We start from the raw sequence: 22,989 nt of genomic DNA on the forward strand, positions 1-22,989 counted from the left end.
CAGGCTCTCTAGTTGAGGGTCAGGAGCTTAGTAGTTGTGGCACAAGCCCCAGGGCATGTGGGATCTTAGTCCCCTGACCAGGGATCGAACCCGGGTCTCCTACATTGGAAGGCAGATTCTTTACCACTGGACCACCAGGGAAGTCTCCTTTAATAAGATTTTATAGGTCTCCCACCTATACAGTTCCTATACTTAACTTAATAATTTATTCCTAAATATTTTATAGTTATTATCAATTGAATGTTTTTCTTGTTTTTATTTATTTCTAGAGGCTTATTTTTAGTAAATGCTATTATTTTAAATATATTTTTCTTGTATTTATCACCTTAAATTTTCTCTTATTAATTGTAGTAGTTTTCAAGAAAGTCCTTTGGATTTTTTAGATTTACAATCATGGCATTAACTAAAGAGATAGTGTGTAATCTCTTTCTTTCCAATATTTATAACATTTCATTTTCTTGCCCTATTACATTTGCTAGAACTCTAAGCCAATGTGTAATAATAATAGAGTTAATGCCAATGTTGTCTAGTTCCTCATTAAGAAGAAAAAAGTTTTAGTACCTGGTGTATGTTGACTTATGATTATTTTATATTTCATATCTTTTTCATAAATTGTGCCTTTGTTAGGTAGTGGTCCTCTTTATTTTGCTCAATGCCTGTCACCTTAAATCCTACCTTCTTTAATGTCACTGGCTACTCCTGCTCTCTTCTAGTTTGTGCTGGCCTGACCTCACTCTTTGCCAACTTCTTTATTTTCAGCCTTTTCTTTTCTTGTGGTTTCAAGTGTCTTTCTTATAAATAGTACGTGGCAGGGTTTTGTTTTTCTAACCCAGTCTCTAGGTCTTTAAAAGGGGTTCAGGTTGTCCCTATTTAGTATGATAAATATGCTTGACTTTGCTCATTCCATAATTACTTTCTTATTTTTTTACTTTGTGGTTTCATCTTTTTATTCAGTTGAGCTATTCGAAACTACCATTTTTATAGGTCAAAACAGTTGAATACTAGCAATTTCATACAGCTAACTTATAACTTTCCTTTTCCCTCTCTCTCTCCCTCTCTCTTTTTTTTTTTTTTTTGGCCACACCTCGAAGCTTTCAGGATCTTAGTTCCCTGACCAGGGATTGAACCTGGGTCCCCAGCAGTGACAGCTCCATGTCCTAACCAGTGGACCATCAGGGAATTCCCTCTCTCTTTTAAGAAGATGCCATTCATTTAATTTTTCTTTGGTAATTTGGAAATTCTAGTACTTTTCCATTCCATTAGTGGCTACCTTCCCTCTCCAGGTATGAGGACTGTCCCTTGGCTGGGCATAGGTAGCAGATAATGTGCCTGTGTTAAGGGGGAGAGTTCGAGAACAGCTGGCTCTTCTTCCTTGGTAGATAACTTGTATTATCCATCTGGGAGCTTGTACAATGTCCTCTTTCTCCTTGAAGTTTAAGAATTTTACTATAGTCTTTCCCTTCCATACTGCCTGGGAATGTGCTCAATACCTCCCATACGCAAACACAGCATTTTCTTTATGTCGGGAACTCCTATTGTTTGCACATCAGGATTCCTGGATTTGGCCCCCAAATCTCTGGTCTGTTCCCTCATGCCTTTGTGCTCTGTGCATCTTTTCATTGAGCTCTGAGCTATTTCTTCCATTAGACCCAATCACAATCTTCATAATCTTCCACCATGCCAAAATTGTGCTTTCCTTGGGGTCTTTGCACTTGCTATGCTTTCTGCCAGGAATGATTTCTCTTAGATCTTTCCCTGATCAGTCATGCCTTTGGTTGATCTTAGCTCTGATGTCCATTTCTCAGATTCACCTTTCCTGCTGCCTTAGACATAAACACAATACTCTGTACATCAGCTTGGTTCCTTTCCTCCACTGTATTCACTCTGCCCATAATTAGTTATTTGCTGTATTCATCCTTCACATGCTCCCCCATCCACTCCCTGCTGGATGGTAAGGACTCTGTAAATCATTTGAATTCTTGCTGTGTCCATTCTTGCCATGTACCCAGTATCTAGCCCCAGTAAGCCCTGGAAGCACTTATGGAAAGAATGGAAGAGTGAATTAAGACTGGGACTGCCCCCAGGGAGACCTTGCCCTGTCCAGTTTCCTCCCCACCCATGGGAGCACTGGAATGGGAGATTGGGTGGGCAGAGGAAGGGGCCATGCCTATTTGTGAAGGCCTGAATGACTGGTGCCTGTTGGGCTTTTATTCTGTAGCTACAGCAGCTACTGCAGGTCCTGAAGCCACAGACAGGGAACAGGAGCAGGAGCTGGGCCGGGTGTAATTCCACTGGGTGTGGAGGGCCTTCTTGGCCTGACCCAGGGCTAGCCTTGGTCTGGGGCACTCTCATCCTGCCACAACATCCCACTGCCCCATTTTATTTTTTATCACTTAATACCACATGGCATTCTTTTTATTTAGTCCAGTCAACAGGTATTTCTGGAGCTTACTTGGTGTTTGAGGTGGTCAGGATACATTCATGAGCAAAAGAGATTTCCACTTTAGACATGAGAGTGCACAGACTGTGACACATGAGAAACTTTAGGAGATGAGCAGTGCTTCTAGAGGTGAACAAAGGAGATGCAGGCAGAGAGGTAATGGGGAATAATGGAGCCCTTGCTGGCTCTGGCTTTTCTTTGGGGGAGTTGCTACTGCAGGGTTCCGAGCTGGGTATGAGAGGTTCTGACTCATGTATTCATAGGCTGATGTGTGGAGAACTGACTGAAGGTGGCAAGGGCAGCAGCAAAAGACTGGGATGTGGCTGTGACATTGTCCTGGGGAGAGATGGTGGTGGCTTGGACTAGGTGGAAGCCATGGACCTGGCAAGAAGTGGTCTCATTCTGGGTAGATGATGCAATGGAAGCAACGGGACTTCCTGATGCATTGAATGTAAGTGGGAAAGAAAGTAGTCAAGACAAAGTCTGAGGTGTTTGGCCTGAACAGTAGGAAGGACTGAGCTGCCATCACTTGAGCTGGGGGAGTTGGGGTGGAGTAGGTTTGGGGGATGAGCTGGAGCTAGGGTGGCACAAGTTGAGTTTGAGGTGCCAAGAGGAAGTCAGAGTGCGGGTGCCTAGTCCATAGCTGGACATTGAGTCTGGCACTCAGAAAAGGTCTGACTGGACATACACCTTTGGGAGTGATAGACATGTAAGTGGAATTTGAAGCCATGACCCTGGGTAAGATTATGAGAGCAATAGTGTAGACAGAGAAAAGGTGAAGAGGAGGAACCAGTGAGGTCAGAGGAAGCCAGGAGGGCATGGGGCCCTGGAAGCCACACAGGGATTGTGCTTCCAAGAGAAGAGAGATCAGCTGGTCACAGGAAATCTTTCCTGCCTATCCTCGTAAGGGCAGGCTTTTTTTTTTTTCCTACTGTTTTTGTTCACTGCTGTATTTCCAGCACAGAGCGTAGATGCTCCATAAATAGTTGTTGAATGAATGAGTATATGCATGAATCCACACCTCTGCAAACAGCCAGCACACAGGGATTTTTTAAAAGAGCAGAGAACAGGTAGGAGGCTCTACCCACTCTCAGTAGCATCCCCATCCTCCCTTGCTTTTGCCAGCCACAATGATATTAACTCAGGTGGGAGACCTTCTGGCTAACACAGGGCCCAGAACAAACGAGCTTCAGACAAGCTCTGTAGTGTGGAGCTTGGTGGAACCTGGGTTGGACACTGGGTCACCCACCAGTCCACAAAGGACTATACAGCCACTCCTCTGTTCACCTCTCTATATCGAGTCATTTGTCCATCCATCTACATCCAGTCATCTGTCCACCTGTGCATACAACCGCCCTTTATCCACCGTCTACAGCCACTCTTTTGTCCATCTTTCCGTCCAGCCACATCCGGTCCTCTGTCCATCCATCTGCTAGGGTGACCAACTTCCCAGATTGCTGCAGACTGTCTCAATGTTAATATTGAAAGTCCTGCACTCCAGGAAACCGCTGGGACCCAGGAAAAATGGTACAGTTGGCTGACCCATCTGTACCCCTGGCATCCCGTATTGCACCCCTGGGCTCGAAGCCCACCTGTCCACCCAACCTGACTTCCTTGGCCACTCTCTCCCTTCGAGGCAGACAAGACTCCACCTCTCTCGCTAACCCCGCCCCATGCACCGCCCCTTCCGGAAGCCACTACAACGAATCCGGGCGCCCTAGCAACAGCGCTTTTTGGGCCGCCCAGTCCGCGAGCTGGGCTCCCGGTGCGAGCCAATAGTGAGGGGCTCCGGGAGTGAGGCGCGGGGGGCGGGGCTCGCCGCAGCGGCCGCCATCTTGGTGGGAGAGAAACAATAGGACGGAAGCTCCGCGGGACCGCCTGAGGTAGCAGGTAACGCCCGATCTGCTCGGCCTACCGCTCTGCCGCCCCAGGGACTTTGGAGGAGGGTTTCTCCGGGTCGTCGGGGAGCGAGGTCTCTGGTCATTAGCGGTGTTCCCGGGTTTTTTGGGAGGGGCTCTCCCGCGATGATGGGAGTAGGAGAGATCTCTCAGGGTCCTTGTGGGGCCAGATTTCCCCGGATCATTTGAGAGAGGCATTATTTCTTCAGGTTATTGGGGAGAGACGATTTCCCCTGGTTTTGACGGGCAGAATCTTACCTGGTCATTGCGGGGGGGGTGTCTCCCGGATATTTTGGTGGTGCGGGATCTCCCTCTGTCATTGAAGTCTCCAGTCATTGGAGAGGGTAAGATCTCCTGGGTCATTGAGGGGGTCTCCCCAGGACATTGGTGGCCACGATCTTCCGGGTTATTGACGGGGGTCTCCTTGAGTCTTTGGCTGGAGAAATCAGCCCAACGCCTCAGGTACGGTTACCTGCGGCCGGCAGATGTGCAGCCATTTTGAGTGTTGAATGTCAGTTGGGCTTGTCAGCTGGTGTCTGGTGGGGGAGTCTGCACACCTAACCTTCTTATCCCAAAAAGTCCTAAAATGGATCCGGGGACGTCTTCTTAATAGTGATAAGCTTCACCATGGATGGAGCTTTCATTTCGTTCACGTTGGATTACAGACTGTTTTTTGTCTTTTGCGTCCTAATGGTTTGTTTCATTTTTGGCTTTTATTCAGTTTCATATATTAAAGCCGAATTGCAGAAAAATGAGTCCAAATATTGTGAAAAGAAAATGTAAAAACCAGTAAAATCTAGTGCTCTTAAATACCGGGGAAATAAAACTAATCACTGATTGGAATGAAGCATTTTGGTAACAAAATGTACATAGAACAAGAATAAGATAAAATCATCTGAAAAAAATAGTTTTAAGTACTAAAACTTCTAAAAAGTGGTAACAGAAATGTTGCAGATCACAAGTTTTATGATACTTTGTATAAAGCGCCATAATTACAGTAGTTTTGATGAATTCTAGTATTTAATTAGTTGCTGTATTAGCATTTTTAGCATTTTAAGTGAACTAAAATGCTTATTTACATAGATTGCTGCTGTGGAGTTTGTGTAATTGCATCCTGTAATCTGGTGTTAAGTATTTAACGAGAAGTTTCAGGGCAGTATTGTTATTGTTTTAACTTTAACCACTACCAGAATTAGAAACTGAGCAAAATGAATACTTTATCATATTGATGTAATAGGCCAGTGAGTGGATCACTTAGTAACTTTTTCTGGAGGCAAACATCAGTTGAACGGTTAACTGTTACTCCAGCTGGTTGACCTGCTTTGTGACTTTAGAATAAAATTCTCAGGAATTGTTAGAAATCAGGTGGATGAGAGCTAGGACTGGAGTTGATACAATTATAAAAACCAGTTTAGCAAATGTAATAGACTTCTTTTTGTTTCAAGGCTTCGCAGGTGACAGACAAGTACATGGTATACCAGCCCCATAGCTGTCTGAGCAGTGGAATGTGTGAGGAAGGCACAACTTCTGACTGATGAACCTTAACCAGTCTTCTTTGCAGAGGGGTGCAAGGGGTGCCAGAGCCTTCCGTAACACCGTAGGGAGATATCACCAGTATCTAGGCAACAGGGATGAGCCTCCCTGAGGCCAGCTTGCTGAGGTGAAAAATTTCCATTGTTTGGTTCATAAAGAGGATGCACTGGAGAAGAATTTTTCCTTTAAGTGACGTTGTTTTACCTAATGGGGTAATCACCTTGGACAAATTGAACACATTTTTGTGTAGTAGATGATTGCTTTCATGTGATTACATTTTAAAGCATGTTTTTGTTTTTTAAATTATATTTTTGCCTATTTGCATACCAAGTAATAAAAGTAACAAGTAATACTAGTGTTTTGTAATATATTCTGGTAGCAAGGAAGGGGCCTTTTCCCCCAAAATTGAATTTAGCGTTTACCTCAGAATTTGAACGAAAAGAGTCTCCTAAAATGATGGATACTTGGTTTGGGTTTGTCAACCAACCATCCATCACCAGCTTCTGCAGTTACCAACTCCTAGCCAATGTTGTTTCATTTACACTCTGCCTTCCTCCCCTCCCCTTAAAAAAAAAAAAAAAAGCTGAATTTTTTTAGGAAACCTATCCCCAAAGTGTATATTATCCAAAAGTATTTCATTATACATTATTAGTGTATCTCTAAGACAAGGAGCTACCCATGGTTTTTACACCATTATTATGCCTAAAATACAATGATAATTCCTTAATTTTTTTTTTCAAATATTCAGTCATGGTCAAATGTCCCTGATTGTCTCATTATTTTTTTATAGTTGTTTGTTCAAACTGGGATCCAGATAAAGTCTGCATATGGCATTTGATTGAAGTGTCTCTTTTGTCTCTTAAATTTATATATGCTTACTCTGTTTTGTAATTTATCTGTTCACACTGTCATTTATCCTGTAGGGGTTCCCATATGCTGGCTTTTGCTCATCACACTGTGTGCTTGAGACCTTTTGACTCTGGTGGCTGGCTTTGAAGGAGTCACACCTGTATATCTTTTCAGTGAAGAAGTTGTGTTGGAACTGCCAAGGCTCATTCAAAAGTGAGCCCCAAACCTTGAACTCTGGGGGCTGTCAGGGACCTATAGGGCCACACAGTGCAAGACCCTCCTCCTCCCTCTGTGTCATGTGGTCCAGATTTTCCATGTGGAACAGAGAGGAGATTCTTACCCTTGGCCTCCAGGAGGATGAAGATGTTTTGCTCCTTGTCTCCTTACAGACCTCCTTCTCTCACACTGACCTTGCACCCTCTGCTCACAGGCTGTTCACAATCATGGGGGCCTCGACCCAGTGCTCTTCTTTCTTTGCACATTACTCTTGGGGTGCCTTCTGCCTTCCCTTTGTAGGTAATTCCCAAATCTGTTTTCAAGTTAAGTTCACTCAAGCTTCGCTCCCACTGCTTCCAGCTGTCTGCTGTACATTTCTTCTTGATTGCTTGATTATCCCTTATATTTAAGTGTCTGCAGCTCAACTCACTATCTTCTCAGCTGTTTCTGACTTCATGAACAAAACATCCTTGTTCTGACTTGTGAAGACTCAGTATCTGACTCATCCCTCTAATTTGATTCCCTGAATCAGGGATTCTGAAGATAGGGTCCATAGTTGCCCACTCCACAAATTGTATGCAGAGTTCAGTGAGGCTGTGAATTTTCAGGAGAGTCCCACAGTTGTCTCAGATTCTCTAGGGGGTCTGTTGCTCCCTCAAGGGTTAAGGACAGTGTGCTACACTTCGCCATCTATCAAGTCCTGCTTCTTTACCTTCTCCCCCTCCTTCCTTGGTTCTTCTGTGTAGGCTGGGCAGGGCAGCTGGCTCTGTGGGTGCAGTGGAGAAGACAGGAGACTGTGTGCCCTGCCATGTATGCCACTGAGTAGGGGAGGTAACATTAAAGAGGTCCGAGACAGGTGTCTGGAGATAGCAGTCCTGTTGTCTTGGTGACCCTAGAACCTGAGGGCTGTCAGGACAATTTCCCACCACCCCCTGCCCAGCAGTTGAAGTCAGAGCCTTTCTGAAGCCAGGTTTTTCCTTGTCTCTGCCCGGTTAATTTTCCTAACATAAAATGTCGCCACCATACTCCAGAATCCAGTGGCTCACATACTTTATAGGTTGGGTCAGAGTGAACCAATGGGTGAGATCTTTTAAAATCTATGCTCCCAGCGATTCTACTTCTAGGACTTTTTCGTACAGAAATACTTCACAGGTGTGCAAAGACAGATACAAGGATGCTCACTGCATTATTGTGGTAAGAAAAAAGTTGGAAATAGTGTCAGTAGGGAAGTCAATATATACATTATGATTTTGTGTGACTATTATACAGCCTTTAAAAAGACTCATATATAGACAAATGTAGCAAGATATCTAAGTCATATAGTTTAGTTGGGGGGGAAATGGCAAAACAGAGGACAGCTATTGAATGATTCTACTTATATGGGAAACTGGAGTACTCAAATTAGAGACAGCAAGTTGAATGGTGGTTACCAGGGGCTGGGGAGTAGGGAGAGTGGGATTTATTATTTAATGTGTATAGTTGCAGTTTGAGATGATGAAAAAGTTCTGGAGATAGTGGTGATTATTGCACAACAGTGTGAATGTACTTCATGCCACAGAACTGTATACCCCAAAATAGTTAAAATGGTAAATTTTATATTGTGAGTATTTTATCACTATTTTTTAAAAGTTAGGTGAGAAAACTAAAGCTGATTTTACTTGGGAAAAAAAAGGCAAAACAACACATATAGCCTGATCCTATTTGTGGAAAGAATAGAAAAATGCACTGAAGAAAATCTACAGGATAAAGAGACCCCAAACTAATAATGGTGGTCATTTTATCACACTTGTAACCAGTTTAAAAATGTCTTCTTTTAAGAGCTAAGCAGGATGTCCCTTGGTACTCCATTCTTCTGCCTGTTGCGGAAGCCCCGTTTCTTCATCCGCCTCAGAAAAGTGCAGGCTTAACATGCCCTCATCCACTTATACTGTCAAGTCCACCCTCTGGCCTCCATCTTCCATTGGACTTTTTGTAGGAACTGGAATGGTGGACAGAGGACAGCTCACGTTTGAGGAGTGCGTTGCATGTAAGCCAGGCAGTAGGCTAGATTTTTAAATCTTGTTCCCACCTTATGGCACCTACATAAAACTACCATGACTAGTTTACAGATGAAGGCAGGCACCAAGAATAGGTAAAACACCATTTATACCCAAGTATAAGGCAGGCCTCAATTTGTCAGGGAGATTTTATTTTATTTTATAATTTATTATTTATTTTACTTATTTTTAGCTGTGTCAGGTCTTAGTTGCGGCACGTGGGATCTTTTCCTTGCGGCGCATGGGCTTCTCTAGTTGTGGCACGCAAGCTCCAAGGTGTGTAGGCTCTGTAGTTGTGGCGCGTAGGTTCCAGAGCACGTGGGCTCTGTAGTTTACAGCACGCAGGCACTAGCTGAGGCGTGTGAGCTCAGTAGTTGTGGTACGTGAGCTTAGTAGTTGTGGTGCGTGGGCTTAGTTGCCCCACAGCATGTGGGATCTTAGTTTCCTGACCAGGAATCGAACCCATGCCCCCTGCATTGGAAGCACACAGTCTTAACCACTGGACCACCAGGGAAATCCAAGAGGTTTTGTTCTTTATGCCAACAAAATGCCCCTTGGTTAAGACTGAAATCGTTGGGAGGATGATAACTTCTAAATGTGGTATCCAGGTCAGAACAGGTAGCAAAATAAGCACCTGGTAACAACAGAAAAGTCATGCCTTGATTTGATTTTGTGCTAGTGAAATGTAGCCATTGTAGAAGTGATGTGGTCAACACCTACAGCACCCACCCACAAAAAATAAAAATGATAGGAGCTACGGCTGCCTTGCCTAACACCCTCACTGCGCTACGTCTTTTACCTGTGTTCTTTTCATTCCTGGCCACTCTGCAAGGTGGTCAGAAGTCTCATCCCACTCTGGACTGAAGGATTTCAGGCTTTGGGTTTTTTTGAAACCTTTCTGACTTGGAGACAGGCCTCCAGTACCTGCTTTCACAAGCCCCTTTGGGCAACTGGAGTCAGCCTGGACCTCTTCTGCTTGCTCTCTGTCATGGCAAATTCACAAAACTTTCTTTGCACTGCTGCATTTTTTTTTAACTCGTCTTGTGAATGTATTTAACTGAAACTCATGATTGATCAAATGGGAGATCATTTAGTATTACCTGCATTCTCTGTGTATCCATCTGTTTACCTTACTTGAGACATATACTTGTAGAAATTGAGTGTCCAATCCCAAGCCTAAGGAAGAGTAGAACTTTTCTTTTAATGGAATAAGATGTGTTAGAGACCAGGAGGCATAACACTTGGCTCTAGTGTTGTTATTTCTGCACTTAGTTTTCAAGAATGTGCCTGCTCGATACCTGAGCTGGATCCCAAAGGCAAACCCCCCGAGCCACATCAGTCTGTCTTAACCCCACCACAGCCCCTTGCCTTGAGCCTTGTTCATCTTTAAGATGAGCTGCTCCAGGGCCACAGGGCTTTCCTATCCACGGCTGCACACTCAGAAATGAGGTGGCCCCATGGGCTGGGTGTGCTTGTCATACTCTCTTGGGGAATGCAGAAATCTTGCATTGCCCTGCAATGTTTGTTTTATAGGAAAAATAGACCATTTTTGTTTTACAAGTATAAAACTAACATTGGATATGCATTTTTACTATAACCTTCCCTCCTTCTCATCTGTCCCATTCTCTGATTGAGATCCCAGGTCATGTCTAAACAAATTCAGTGTTTTTGCTGAGGCTGCAGCAACATTTGTCTTGGGATTAACCTAAGTCCAAGCCTGCCGGCTTTCACTTTGGTACGCATTTGCTTAATGTGCTTTAAACTTGGTATATGTGGACTGTGCCTTACTCCTCCTTCCCCTCTCATGAGCGAGAGTTCACAGTTCAGCTTCTTCTACAGGGTGCCTGTGGAGGTGTGTGGACCCTATATCTGTTGGCTCTAGTGCTAAACATAATCATACTGTTTCCTTGAGAGATTGCCCGAGTAAGCAACAAAGGAAGAAGAGAGATGGATGAAGTATACCAGGCCAAAGAATGTATGTTTTTATGAACTTGAGCAACCTGACAGGAAAAACATACACCAGTAACTGTTAAAGCACTTACTTGCACATTGCTGAGATTACTGTCTACCTAAGTTAGGGTTTTTTTTTTAAATTTATTTAATTTATTTTTCTTTTTGGCTGCATTGGGTCTTTGTTGCTGCGCACAGGCTTTCTCTAGTTGCAGTGAGCAGGGGCTACTCTTCCTTGTGCGCTGGCTTCTCATTGCAGTGGCTTCTCTTGCTGCGGAGCATGGGCTCTAGGCGCGCGGACTTCAGTAGCTGTGGCTCACGGGCTCAGTAGTTGTGACTCATGGGCTCTAGAGCGCAGGCTCACTAGTTGTGGCGCACGGTCTTAGTTGCTCCACGGCATGTGGGATCTTCCCGGACCAGGGCTCGAACCCATGTCCCCTGCACTGGCAGGCGGATTCTTAACCACTGCACCATCAGGGAAGCCCAGTTAGTTGGTTCTTGTTGAACATTTTCAGTTTTTCTTCTGTTATGAATAGAGGTTTTACATATAAGGCAGTGAAAGATGTCCTTTCACGAACAGTGTCTGTTCTCCAAGGTGAGTGCCTCTAGAGAGACAGCTGAGGTACTTGCCAACCCCCTGCTGAAGGTGTGGGTTTTTCTTGCTCTGTGTCCTTATCGGAGCATGAGAACACACATATCTCTCCCTTAGGTTCTTTGAGTTGCCCCTGCCCTTTGTAGAACCTGTGCTGGGTTTTATGGGTGGCTTGGGATGCTGCACCTACATCGGGAGGCCAGAGGAGGACGGTAAGCCCAGGATGCAGGCTCCTGGCGCATTTGGAACATTGGACCTTGCAGAGGTGCCAGCTGCCACCTGACAGACTCTGGGCAGTGAAAAACTGATGGATATGGCCAACACATCTGGGGCAGATGAGGGCTGGGAAAGGAAGGAACAGGCTACCTCTCTCCCAGGAATGATTTATCTCACTCTCAAAGAGTGTTTTTACTTTGAAAATACCTTAGGCTCTTTGTATAGAGCCAAAGAAAGGGAATAGTGGTAAAATATCAAAAGTGGAAGTGCCCCGTTGGCCTTCCCTCCCAATCCTCACGTCTGTTGACTGACTGAAGTCATTGCCCTTCTCGCAAGCTGCGTGATTCCAAAGGAGTCAGTGTGTAGTTTGCTTCAGAACTATGGGTGCAGTTGAACTTGATTTCCCTAAAGAAGTTTTTAATATTTTGCTGTGCCTTATTTTGGAAAGAAGTCCCAGGACTCATAGAGGATGATTGACGAATGGTCATGTGTTAAGGTATAGTGCTGTGGGGCTTCCCTGGTGGTGCAGTGGTTGAGAGTTCGCCTGCCGATGCAGGGGACGCAGGTTCGTGCCCCGGTCCGGGAAGATCCCACATGCTGCGGAGTGGCTGGGTCCGTGAGCCATGGCCGCTGAGCCTGCGCGTCCGGAGCCTGTGCTCCGCAACGGGGGAGGCCACAGCGGTGAGAGGCCTGCGTATCGCAAAAAAAAAAGATATAGTGCCGTGACCTATGTGGTGTCAGGAATTTTCTCACTCCCATATCTCGTTCTTTTCCCAGCTGGTCATGGAGGAGCACTGACTGTAGTTAGAGTAGTTGGGTGATCAAAGCTGCCATGTTGATGCTGTTAGCCTGGGATGCTTAGCAGACCCCTGAGGGGAGTATTTACCTGAGTGAGGTGTTGTGAGGACCCAGAGGAAGTTGTGCCCTCTGGGCACAGGATCTGGTGTAGCGCAGGGCACACGTGTCCCTCTACCAGCAGGTACAGCCCTCATTGTGCTGGCCTGGGCGGGTTGGGGCTGCCTGGGTTCTGTGGCTGGCCATGAGGACTGAATCATTTTTGGCACCACTAGTTTCAGAGGATGAGTTCATGTGTCATCTGGTTTGGGAACTGGCTGAGAAATGAGCAGGGGTAAACGTTGACCACAGGCAGGGAGCATATAATCTTGCCTGAAGCTAATGGACTGTTACTTAACTGGCACATGAGAGAACCATGACTAAGGTAGGAGAGTCCCCCATAGATCGAGAGCTCAGAACAATTTTGGCCATAGTCTTCAAGGGTCACTTCTGCATGTTCCTGTTGTGTATGTTTCCCACATGATGGTGGGATTTGTAGTCTGCATCAGGAGGAGGAGACTGGAGATGGAAAATTGCCTTTGAAGAGGGGAAACAGGCTTTTTTGGGGGGGGGGAACAGGCTTTTTAAGGAGGACTGATAATTCTTGGTGTGTGTATGGAATACATTTAGGTATTTATAAGTAAATTTGATATTCTGATAAAGGGGACATGTGACACCTTAGAATCAATAATTTAGATTTTCTTGAAGGAGTAGTGCTCTACTTTTAGCTAGAAAAACTTTTTAAATTGCTAAAACTCTGTAATTCAAGCATTGTAACTGAGGAATATATTTCTAGGTAGGCTGAAAGCTCCTTCTCCCTGTCCCCCTCCATATTGGGATGCTCTAGTCTTTCATTCCAGAAATCTAATCTGATGAGGCAAAGAGATGTGGCAGTGTGATCATGCTGCTGGTTCGACAGAGAAGCCTCTGAGAGGCTGCTGTTTCCCTTATGGAAAAGCTTGTCCGGATTTTTGGAACAGAATCTGCTGTTTCATTTGTCCCTCAGAATTGGTGGAAGGATCTGCATTGTTGTGACTTTTCTTGAAATACTTCCACTTACAACTTGTAGTTTCTCCTTTATTAAAACTAGAATAAAGGGACTTCCCTGTGGTCCTGTGGCTAACACTCCATGCTCCCAATGCAGGGGGCCCGGGTTCCATCCCTGGTCAGGGAGCTAGATCCCACACACCTCAACTAAGAGTTTGCATGCTGCAACTAAAAAAGATACCGCGTGCCGCAAGGAAGAACCTGCACGCAGCAATGAAGATCCTATCCTGCGTGCTGCAACTAAGATCTGGTGCAGCCAAATAAATTAAAAACAAACAAACAAATAAGAATAAAATGCTGATGGGGGGGAAATGAACACCTGGTGTTGGACCCCAGGCATTTGTGTCAAGTTAATAGAAGCCTTCTGTGTCTTGTCGCTCTGGCCCTGCTGCATGTTTGGTGGAGCCAGTGCCTGCTATGACATGGGGGTGACCTTTCCAGCCTTCTTAGCAGTGACTCTTTCATCTCAAAGTACCTGTCATTTTCCATGATGAGGCCTAGGTGATCTGGTGCCTCAGTGCACCCATCTGTAGTGGGAGTGATCCTAGTATCTACTCCAGAAGGCTGTGTTAGGAGGGAGGGAGTTACAGAACAGACTAACAGCTTGGTAAACGGTAGCTCTTTTCTCTGACATGGTTGTATCCCATTGTCACTGAAGATTGAGTTGGTCACTTCCTCCTCTGACCTTTCAGCACCTTGTACAGATTTCAGGAACAGGATGTGTTGAGGTGATTATCCTCCCTTGTTTACATGTGGTCAGTCTCCCAGGGTCTCCATCATGGAGTGGAACTCTGAGCATGCAGTGTGGGTTGCATCAGGGTTTTTTGGCAGATGAGTTTAAAACCTTCAAGAGCTGAGCAGCCATCTGGGCTTCTTATTTCAGTCGTAGTGAATTATTTTTCCCCCTAATATTTTCACTCCCAATTATAAAGGTAACAAACACATGCTCTGAGTTCGAGAAAATTTCAAGAAGTTTGGAACATTCAGAAAACTGAAGAGATGGGAATAACAATCTTACCACTTAGTACTGGGCAGATCCAGCTTTTGTGGTGGCTAAAGTTTATATAGTGTAACAAATATATATAATTGATTTATATAGATATATAATTATAAGTACCATCTTTAAACAAAAGAATTTACAATTATGAAAACAATAAGGTAAGAAAGTGAACTTATCTACAAAACAGAAATAGAGTTACAGATGTAGAAAACCAACTTATGGTTACCAGGGGTAAGGGGAGGGGAGCGATAAACTGGGAGATTGGGATTGACATATATATACTTCTATATATAAAATAGATAAATAATAAAGACCTACTGTATAGCACAGGGAACTGTACTCAATACTCTGTAATGGTCTATATGGGAAAAGAATCTAAAAAAAGAGTGGATATATGTATATGTATAACTGATTCACTTTGCTGTACACCTGAAACTAACACAACATTGTAAATCAGCTATACTCCAATAAAAATTTTTTTAAAAAAAGGGCTTCCCTGGTGGCGCAGTGGTTGAGAGTCTGTCTGCCGATGCAGGGGACACGGGTTTGTGCCCTGGTCTGGGAAGATTGCACATGCCACGGAGCGGCTGGGCCCGTGAGCCATGGCCGCTGAGCCTGTGCGTCCAGAGCCTGTGCTCCGCAACGTGAGAGGCCACAACAGTGAGAGGCCCGCGTACCGCAAAAAAAAAAATTTTTAAAAACCCCAATAATGTAAGAAAGTAAATGTTTGGATTGAAAAAAGAAAACACAAAAAGTTACACATTTCAAAAATCAATAGTACAGTATTTTTTCCCTACATTTCTGAGCAGCATATTGACTGCCTCATTCTATGACAGCAGTGTCATAATTTTTCTATAAAAAAGTCACATAGGGACTTCCCTGGCGGTCCAATGGTTAGGACTCTGCGCTTCCATTGCAAGGGACACAGGTTCGATCCCTGGTCAGGGAACTAATATCCCGCATGCCACACATCGCAGCCAAAAATTTTTTAAATAAAGTAAATAATAAAAAGATCACATAGTCACTACTCTAGGGTGGTTAATTGTCATCTGCTTTCCATAAATTTATTTCATTTGTTAGCTGTCATTTAAATTTATTGTAGGATAACACCTGTTACAGTTTTTTAAATTTATTTTTTTAAAAATATTTATTTATTTATTTGTCTGTATCAGGTCTTAGTTGCGGCATGCGGGATCTTAGTTACCCAACCAAGGATTGAACCCCTATACCCTGCATTGGAAGGCAGATTCTTTTTTTTTTTTTTTAATTAATTAATTAATTTGGCTGCGTTGGGTCTTCATTGCTGCGTGGCTTTCTCGTTGTGGCGAGCAGGGGCTACTCTTCATTGTGGTGCGTGGGCTTCTCATTCTCTTGTTGTGGAGCACAGGCTCTAGGCACACGGGCTCAGTAGTTGTGGCTCCTGGGCTCTAGAGTGCAGGCTCAGTAGTTGTGGCGCACGGGTTTCGTTGCTCTGCGGCATGTGGGATCTTCCCGGACCAGGGCTCAAACCTATATCCCCTGCACTGACAGGTGGATTCTTAACCACTGCACCACCAGGGAAGTCTTGGAAGGCGGATTCTTAAATCACTGGACCACCAGGGAAGTCCCATCTGCTTTCTGTTATTGACAACTTAGAACAGTTTCTTTCAGCCTCACAATTCATCATATGTCATGTAAATTTTTAGGATTGTCATCAAATTTGGGAAACATGTGTCAAATTTTTTTCATATATCAGCTGTGAGACTTCAAGACATTCAACATTTTTTTATACAGTGACTCCAGGGCCTTGGGAGGGGGTGGGCAGCCATGACCCCTGTGAGTAGCTGGTATTTTTGTTTTTAGGGTTTTTTGGTGCATAGTAAAATGAACATAACATAAAATTTACCATTTTAACCACTTCTGAGTGTACAATTTAGTGGCAAAGCTGGAACTTCTTGCCAGTCTTTTCCTCTGTAAGTCTTATGACATAGTTCAGCTAATATCATAGATTATACAATTTTGTATCTTCCTTTTTTTTTTTTTGGCTGCCCCACATGGCTTGTGGGATCTTAGTTCCCTGACCAGGGATCCAACCTGGGCCCCGGCAGTAAAAGCATGGAGTCCTAACCACTGGACCACTAGGGAATTCCCTGTGTCTTGCTCCTTTTAATTGAAGAGCATATCAGATTGTTTTAAAAATATAAAAGTGATAAACAATGTTTTATAGTATCCTAATAGTCCATCATACACTTTCGTATTGCTGGATGTGGAGGTGAGTGCGTTCACGTTGGGGTAAAAGAGATGTCCTGCCAGGACCTGATTTTTATGGAGCAGTGGTGGGAGTTTTCCTGGGGTTGGTGGTAGTTTGATGCCATATACCCATGACCCAAATGGGTCAGTCTGGTCAGCCACCTTCCTTGGTGCCTCCCACAAGGCAAACATTAACAGCTTTCTTCTCTTCCTTCCTGGCTTTATTTTGCTAAATCTCCTTTTGGTTTATTCATTTTGTCACCAGGGATTGTGCCTTATCTGCTGCCCAGCTTTTCTAGAAGTCCAGATCATGGAGGGGATAATTTTTCTCCTGCACTGTCTTGCAGAGACACCTTGTTTGAAGCTGGATGGCAGACCCACCAGCATTGCTGAAAAGGCCTTCAGCAAATACTCAGCACCAACCCCATGGCCTTTCTTTGCTTTGCCTGCAAAAGATGGGGATAATTATCTTTCAGTGATAACTTAGCAACCTGAAAGCCTTGGGTGTTTGGGATGTCAACTCAATACTAACACAGAATTTCTGAATTCTAACTAGTATATTTGTTTCAAACTATGATAGGATTTTAATCTTCTCGTATCCACATTTTAAAAGTTTATTCTTCAGTGACCATTCTTCTGCCTGATTTTCTACAAGAGAGAATTTTCCAAGAGGTTGGTTGTCATTAGATTAAGAGTTTAGGCTTTGTTTACATGAAATGTTTCCACACCAGCAGGACCCAGATGAGTATTCAGGTGCAGGGTCCTTCATTTATACTCCCCAGTTAGTGCAGAGTTAATAAGGTGGGAGATTATAAATGCAAAATTAATACCCAGCTGATGCTCAGAATGCATTTTGTAAAGTGTGTGGCGTGCCGCTTTTTAACGATTGTACTCCCTGTGCAGTTGGTGTGCGTTTGGATAATTGCAGTGGGTGCCTTTTGAGTTCTCTGTTGATCTGTGTGCAGCAGGTATTCATGATGCAGTAGTGATTTGAGGCACATCCTGTGGAGTGCTTACTCGGTGCTGGTGCTCTTCTGGGCTCTGGAGATTCAGCAGTAAACAGAGCAGTCAAAAATGTCTGACCAGGGGCTTCCCTGGTGGCGCAGTGGTTGAGAGTCCGCCTGCCGATGCAGGGGACATGGGTTCGTGCCCTGGTCCGGGAAGATCCCACGTGCCGCGGAGTGGCTGGGCCCGTGAGCCATGGCCGCTGAGCCTGTGTGTCCAGAGCCTGTGCTCCGCAGCGGGAGGGGCTGCAGCGGTGAGAGGCCCGTCTACCGCAAACAAACAACAACAACAAAAAATGTCTGACCTTATGGACTTTTTTTTCTGGTGGGGCAGGGTGGAGGAGACAGAAAATAAACAGGACAAATAAAACATACAGTATGTTAGGTGGTGATAAGTGCTGAGGAGAAAATAAAGCATGGTTGTGTAAGGAATGTGGATGGGGAGATATGGCACTTTTAGATGGGGTGGCTAAAGAAGACTTCATTAAAGGTGATATTTGCATACAGAGCTGAAGGAGGTACAAGAGTGAGCCAGGGAGATATCTGGGGAAAAGTGCACCAAGCAGAGGGAATGGCAAGGACGGAGACCCTAAGGTAGGTATGTATCAAGCATGTTTGAGAAATAACAAGAAAGCTAGTATAATTGGAGCAGATTTGCTGTTGATTTTTCTTTTGTGATGGGTGTTTTACTGAAAGGCTTATTGGGCCATTATGCTTCTGTTTTTCTCCTTTGTGTGTAAAGTATGCTTTTGCTTTGGCTTTACAAGAATTTAAAAAGATAACTGGAACTTCCCTGGTGGAGCAGTGGTTAAGAATCTGCCTGCCAATGCAGGGGACACGGGTTCGAGCCCTGGTCCGGGAAGATCCCACATGCCGCGGAGCAAATAAGCCCTCAAGCCACAACTGCTGAGCCCGCGTGCCACAACTACTGAAGCCTGCGTGCCTAGAGCCCGTGCTCTGCAACAATAGAAGCCACCACAATGAGAAGCCCGCACACCACAATACAGAGTAGCCCCTGCTTGCCGCAACTAGAGAAAGCCCGCGTGCAGGAATGAAGACCCAACACAGCCAAAAATAAATAAATAAAATAAATTTATTTTTAAAAACCCTATTTAACAGCTAATATCTTTTAATTACAGTCTTTTCTGATTATTAAAATAATTTGTACTTATGAAACTTTTGTAAATTAAAAAATTCAAGCTGTTTATTGAAATATAATTTGTATACAATAAGATTCATTGATTTTATTTATTTTAATTAATTAATTTATTTGTTTTTTATTTTTGGCTGTGTTGCGTCGTCATTGCTGTGCGCGGGCTTTCTCTAGTTGTGAGCGGGGGTTACTCTTCTTTGCGGTGCACGGGCTTATTGTCGTGGCTTCTCTTGTTGCGGAGTATGGGCTCCAGGCATGCGGGCTTTGGTAGTTGTGGCACGTGGGCTCAGTAGTGTGGCTTGCGGCCTCAGTAGTTGTGGCTTGCGGGCTCTAGAGCACAGGCTCAGTAGTTGTGGCACATGGGCTTAGTTGCTCTGCGACATGTGGGATCTTCCCAGGCCAGGGCTCAAACCCATGTCCCTTGCAGGGACAGGCAGGTGGCTTCTTAACCACGGCGCTACCAGGGAAGCCCCAAGATTCATTGATTTTAAGTCTATAATTTGATGAGTTTTGACAAATTTATGCAGCCATGTAATCACTGTTCCAGTCACAGCATAGAACATTTTCATTACCCCTAAAAGTTCTCTTGGACCTCTTTGCAGTCAGTCCTATTCCCCTACCTCTGCTCCCTGGCAACTGCTTTTCTACTTTCTGCTATTACAGTTTTGCTTTTTCTTGAATGTCGTATAAATGGAATCACACAGTATATAGTCTTTTGTGATGGCTTTTTTCAGTTAACATAATGCTTTTTTTTTTTTTTTTTTTTTTTGCGGTACGCGGGCCTCTCACCGCTGTGGCCTCTCCCGTTGCGGAGCACAGGCTCCAGACGCGCAGGCTCAGCGGCCATGGCTCACGGGCCCAGCCGCTCCGCAGCATGTGGGATCTTCCCGGACCAGGGCACGAACCCGCGTCCTCTGCATCGGCAGGCGGACTCTCAACCGCTGCGCCACCAGGGAAGCCCAACATAATGCTTTTGTGATTAATCTTTGTTGTTGCTATATCAATACATTCCTTTTATTGCTGAATAATATTCCATTATATGGATACACCACAGTTTGTTTATTCATTCACCCATTTGATGGACATTTGGGTTGTTCCCACCTTTTGGCTATGGTGAATAGTGCTGCTGTGAACATCTGTGTACAAGTCTTTATGTGGACATTTGTTTTCATTTCTTTTAGGTAAATACCTGTGAGTAGGATTAGTGGGTCATATAATAAGTATATGTCTAACTTAATAAGAAACTGCCAAACTGTTTTCCAAGGTGGCTGTACTTCTTTTATTCCTACCAGCAACGTTTGAGAATTCCAGTGACTGACCCTGGTGGTATAGTCATGGGTTGTGTATGGATGTGTGCAGATGCGGGCAGTGGCTCTGGGCTCATGGAGCGGAGGTGCAGATGGTCAAGGTTATTCGTCCACCATTGGGCTAGTGTGCTTCACACCATCTTCTGTGACTGCCCAACCCTGGGGCTTTTCTTGAGGCAGAGTAAGTAGCCCCAGCAGAGCCCATTTGTAGCCTCATGAACCACATTCTAGATGTGTGAGCTAAGGGCCCAGGGCTTTTCATGAGTCATAGTTGTTTTATTTGCAGTATTTTATAAGTTAAGACTATTAAGGCATTGTTTCCAGCAGATCCTTAAACCAATGTGATAGATTTAGGGGGATGGGCTATGGGGGAAATCTGTGTCTTGTCCTAGGATGAATCATGTTCTGTGTTTCTTACCTATCAATAGTTTCGTGGACAAACGTGAGGCAATTTGGAAAGCTAAAATAGATGCTAAATCTGAAGCCAGTGTTTTATGGTTATTCCCTGTCTCACTAGATTCAGGGTCCATACATCACATGGACTTCTCAGTAACCATTAATATTCTAGGATTCCTGGGAAACTGGGCCTTAGACCTCAGATGTTTAAAAACCTTTAAGAGATCCAACTGCTCAAACCACATGTGGAACAGAAAAAGAGTAGCAGTGAAACAGAGCAGATGCTTTGGGCATTTTTCTTTCTTCTGACCAGGCTGAAGCCACTAGAGAAGAAGCTGATCTGGGGTGTAATCCTTGGGAAGTTGATCCTTCATTTTCCCACAGGGATAGGGTCTGTAAGGGACCCTAGAACAAAAGCTGCATTTCTTTGTCTGAAGCCCCAAATGTAAGAAGTATGTTGTATAGAGAAGCCATAGTTATCTTCATATTGAGAGATTGAACATAATTGAAATCAAAGAATCACAAAACAGGACTTAACCTTATTATGTGCAATGCAATGATTTTTACTGTTTTTTCCTATTTGATTAAAACAAACTGCTGGTTACCAGAAAACTGGAACCCAAAGGGAGCAGGGACTTGGAATCTTCCTCCAAGCAATTGAATGGCAGAACTGGGACTAGAATCTGGCTCCACCTCACTACAGGATCAGTTTTCTCCCTAATTCTACCATTTAGGAGTTTCCTCTGTCATCAGGCTTGGCACAGGCGAGAAAGGGCCTTATTTTCCTTGTCTCTCTACCTAAGATGATGATTCTTCTCCGGGGAGCAATGTCCTGTGGACTGCCAGAGTTGGGTGCTGGTGGGAGGGTTGGCAAGGTTCCATGTCAAGGTTCCAGCAGCTAATGAACACACCGGAGACCTGGGAGAAGGAGGTATAGACCCTCACTGGGCTTTTCAGCCTCCAGCCACACCCACGAACCATACTCCAGAGAGCTGCCATGAAGGACCAGTTTTTGTTTTGGATTTTTCGCTGGAGGTGGGGAATGGGTAAGAGAGATGCCTGGAGAGAGATTTTTTTTTCTACTTAATTGAATACATTTAAGGAATCTTGAACAGAGTTGGAAAGGGATTGCATTGGTGTCAGCATTGCTGTAGTAACAAAAGGAGTTTTACACGTTTATGAAAGGTTTGAATTGTGTTTCTAAAGTCTGGCCCATGGGGAGCATCTTGTGCTTTCACAGTTTAATAATTATGGTACCTGGTTCTTGCTTGGGTACTGGCAGACCGATCATGAGTCAGTAGCTTTCCTTTGGTGTTGCTCTTACTCAAGATGTCTTTTTCACTACTGAAAAACTGGTGTGAACTGGTCTCTATAAACCTAAAGGGCTTGCGTGGCCAAGCATCTCAGAGCTCCACCTTCCGGAGAGAGTCTGGAATAGCTGGAAGGTACTCATCCTTCGAGCTGATTGCCTGTGTTGTGTCTTGGGACTCCTCACAGCACATGCCCTCCTGAGGGCTTCTGTAATGAGAAGGTAGTGCCAGGTGAGAAATCAGAAGCTTTGGTATTCTGCTCTTTGCATATAGGAAAGCTTATTGATTCCTAATCCTTGAGTCCAATGGGCGTTCTCTCTGAAAGGAAGAGATTAACACCAGCTAAACTCTTTATTTATTTATTTTCAAAATTAGTTTATTTTTTGGCTGTGTTGGGTCTTTGTTGCTACGCGTGGGCTTTCTCTAGTTGCTGCAAGCGGGGGCTACTCTTCGTTGTAGTGCATGGGCTTCTCATTGCGGTGGCTTCTCTTGTGGTGGAGCACAGGCTCTAGAGTGCGCGGGCTTCAGTAGTTGCGGTGCATGGGCTCAGTAGATGTGGCTCGCAGGCTCAGTAGTTGTGGAGCACGGGCTTAGTTGCTCTGCGGCATGTGGGATCTTCCTGGACCAGGGCTTGAACCCCTGTCCCCTGCATTGGCAGGTAGATTCTGTACCACTGCGCCACCAGTGAAGTCCCTAAAGAGGCTGCTTTATAAACAGAAAATATAAATACATAGTGAAAGCACTGTCACAGGACAAGATAAATGTCCCATATACTTTTTTTTTTTTTTTTTTTTGGTACGCGGGCGTCTCAGTGTTGTGGCCTCTCCCGTTGCGGAGCACAGGCTCTGGACGCGCAGGCTCAGCGGCCATGGCTCACGGGCCCAGCCGCTCCGCGGCATGTGGGATCTTCCCAGACCAGGGCACGAACCCGTGTCCCCTGCATCGGCAGGCAGACTCTCAACCACTGCGCCACCAGGGA

At 44.6% G+C, this 22,989-nt stretch overlaps 1 protein-coding gene across 2 annotated transcripts in view; it reads left to right on the forward strand.

Moving 5' to 3' along the window:
* The first annotated feature begins 4,278 nt into the window (after nucleotides 1-4,278).
* The window catches only part of IP6K2 (inositol hexakisphosphate kinase 2), a 29,132-nt gene continuing 10,421 nt past the window's right edge, over nucleotides 4,279-22,989 (forward strand). The window contains exon 1 of one of the 2 annotated variants that reach the window (XM_082849021.1): nucleotides 4,279-4,330. The gene's annotated coding sequence lies outside the window, so the exon portion shown is untranslated. The other variant, XM_082849022.1, reaches the window with a different exon arrangement.

This window comes from Leucopleurus acutus (genome assembly GCF_964270905.1).
Source record: "Leucopleurus acutus genome assembly, chromosome: 10".
In the NCBI taxonomy this organism is placed as follows: Eukaryota; Metazoa; Chordata; class Mammalia; order Artiodactyla; family Delphinidae; genus Leucopleurus; species Leucopleurus acutus.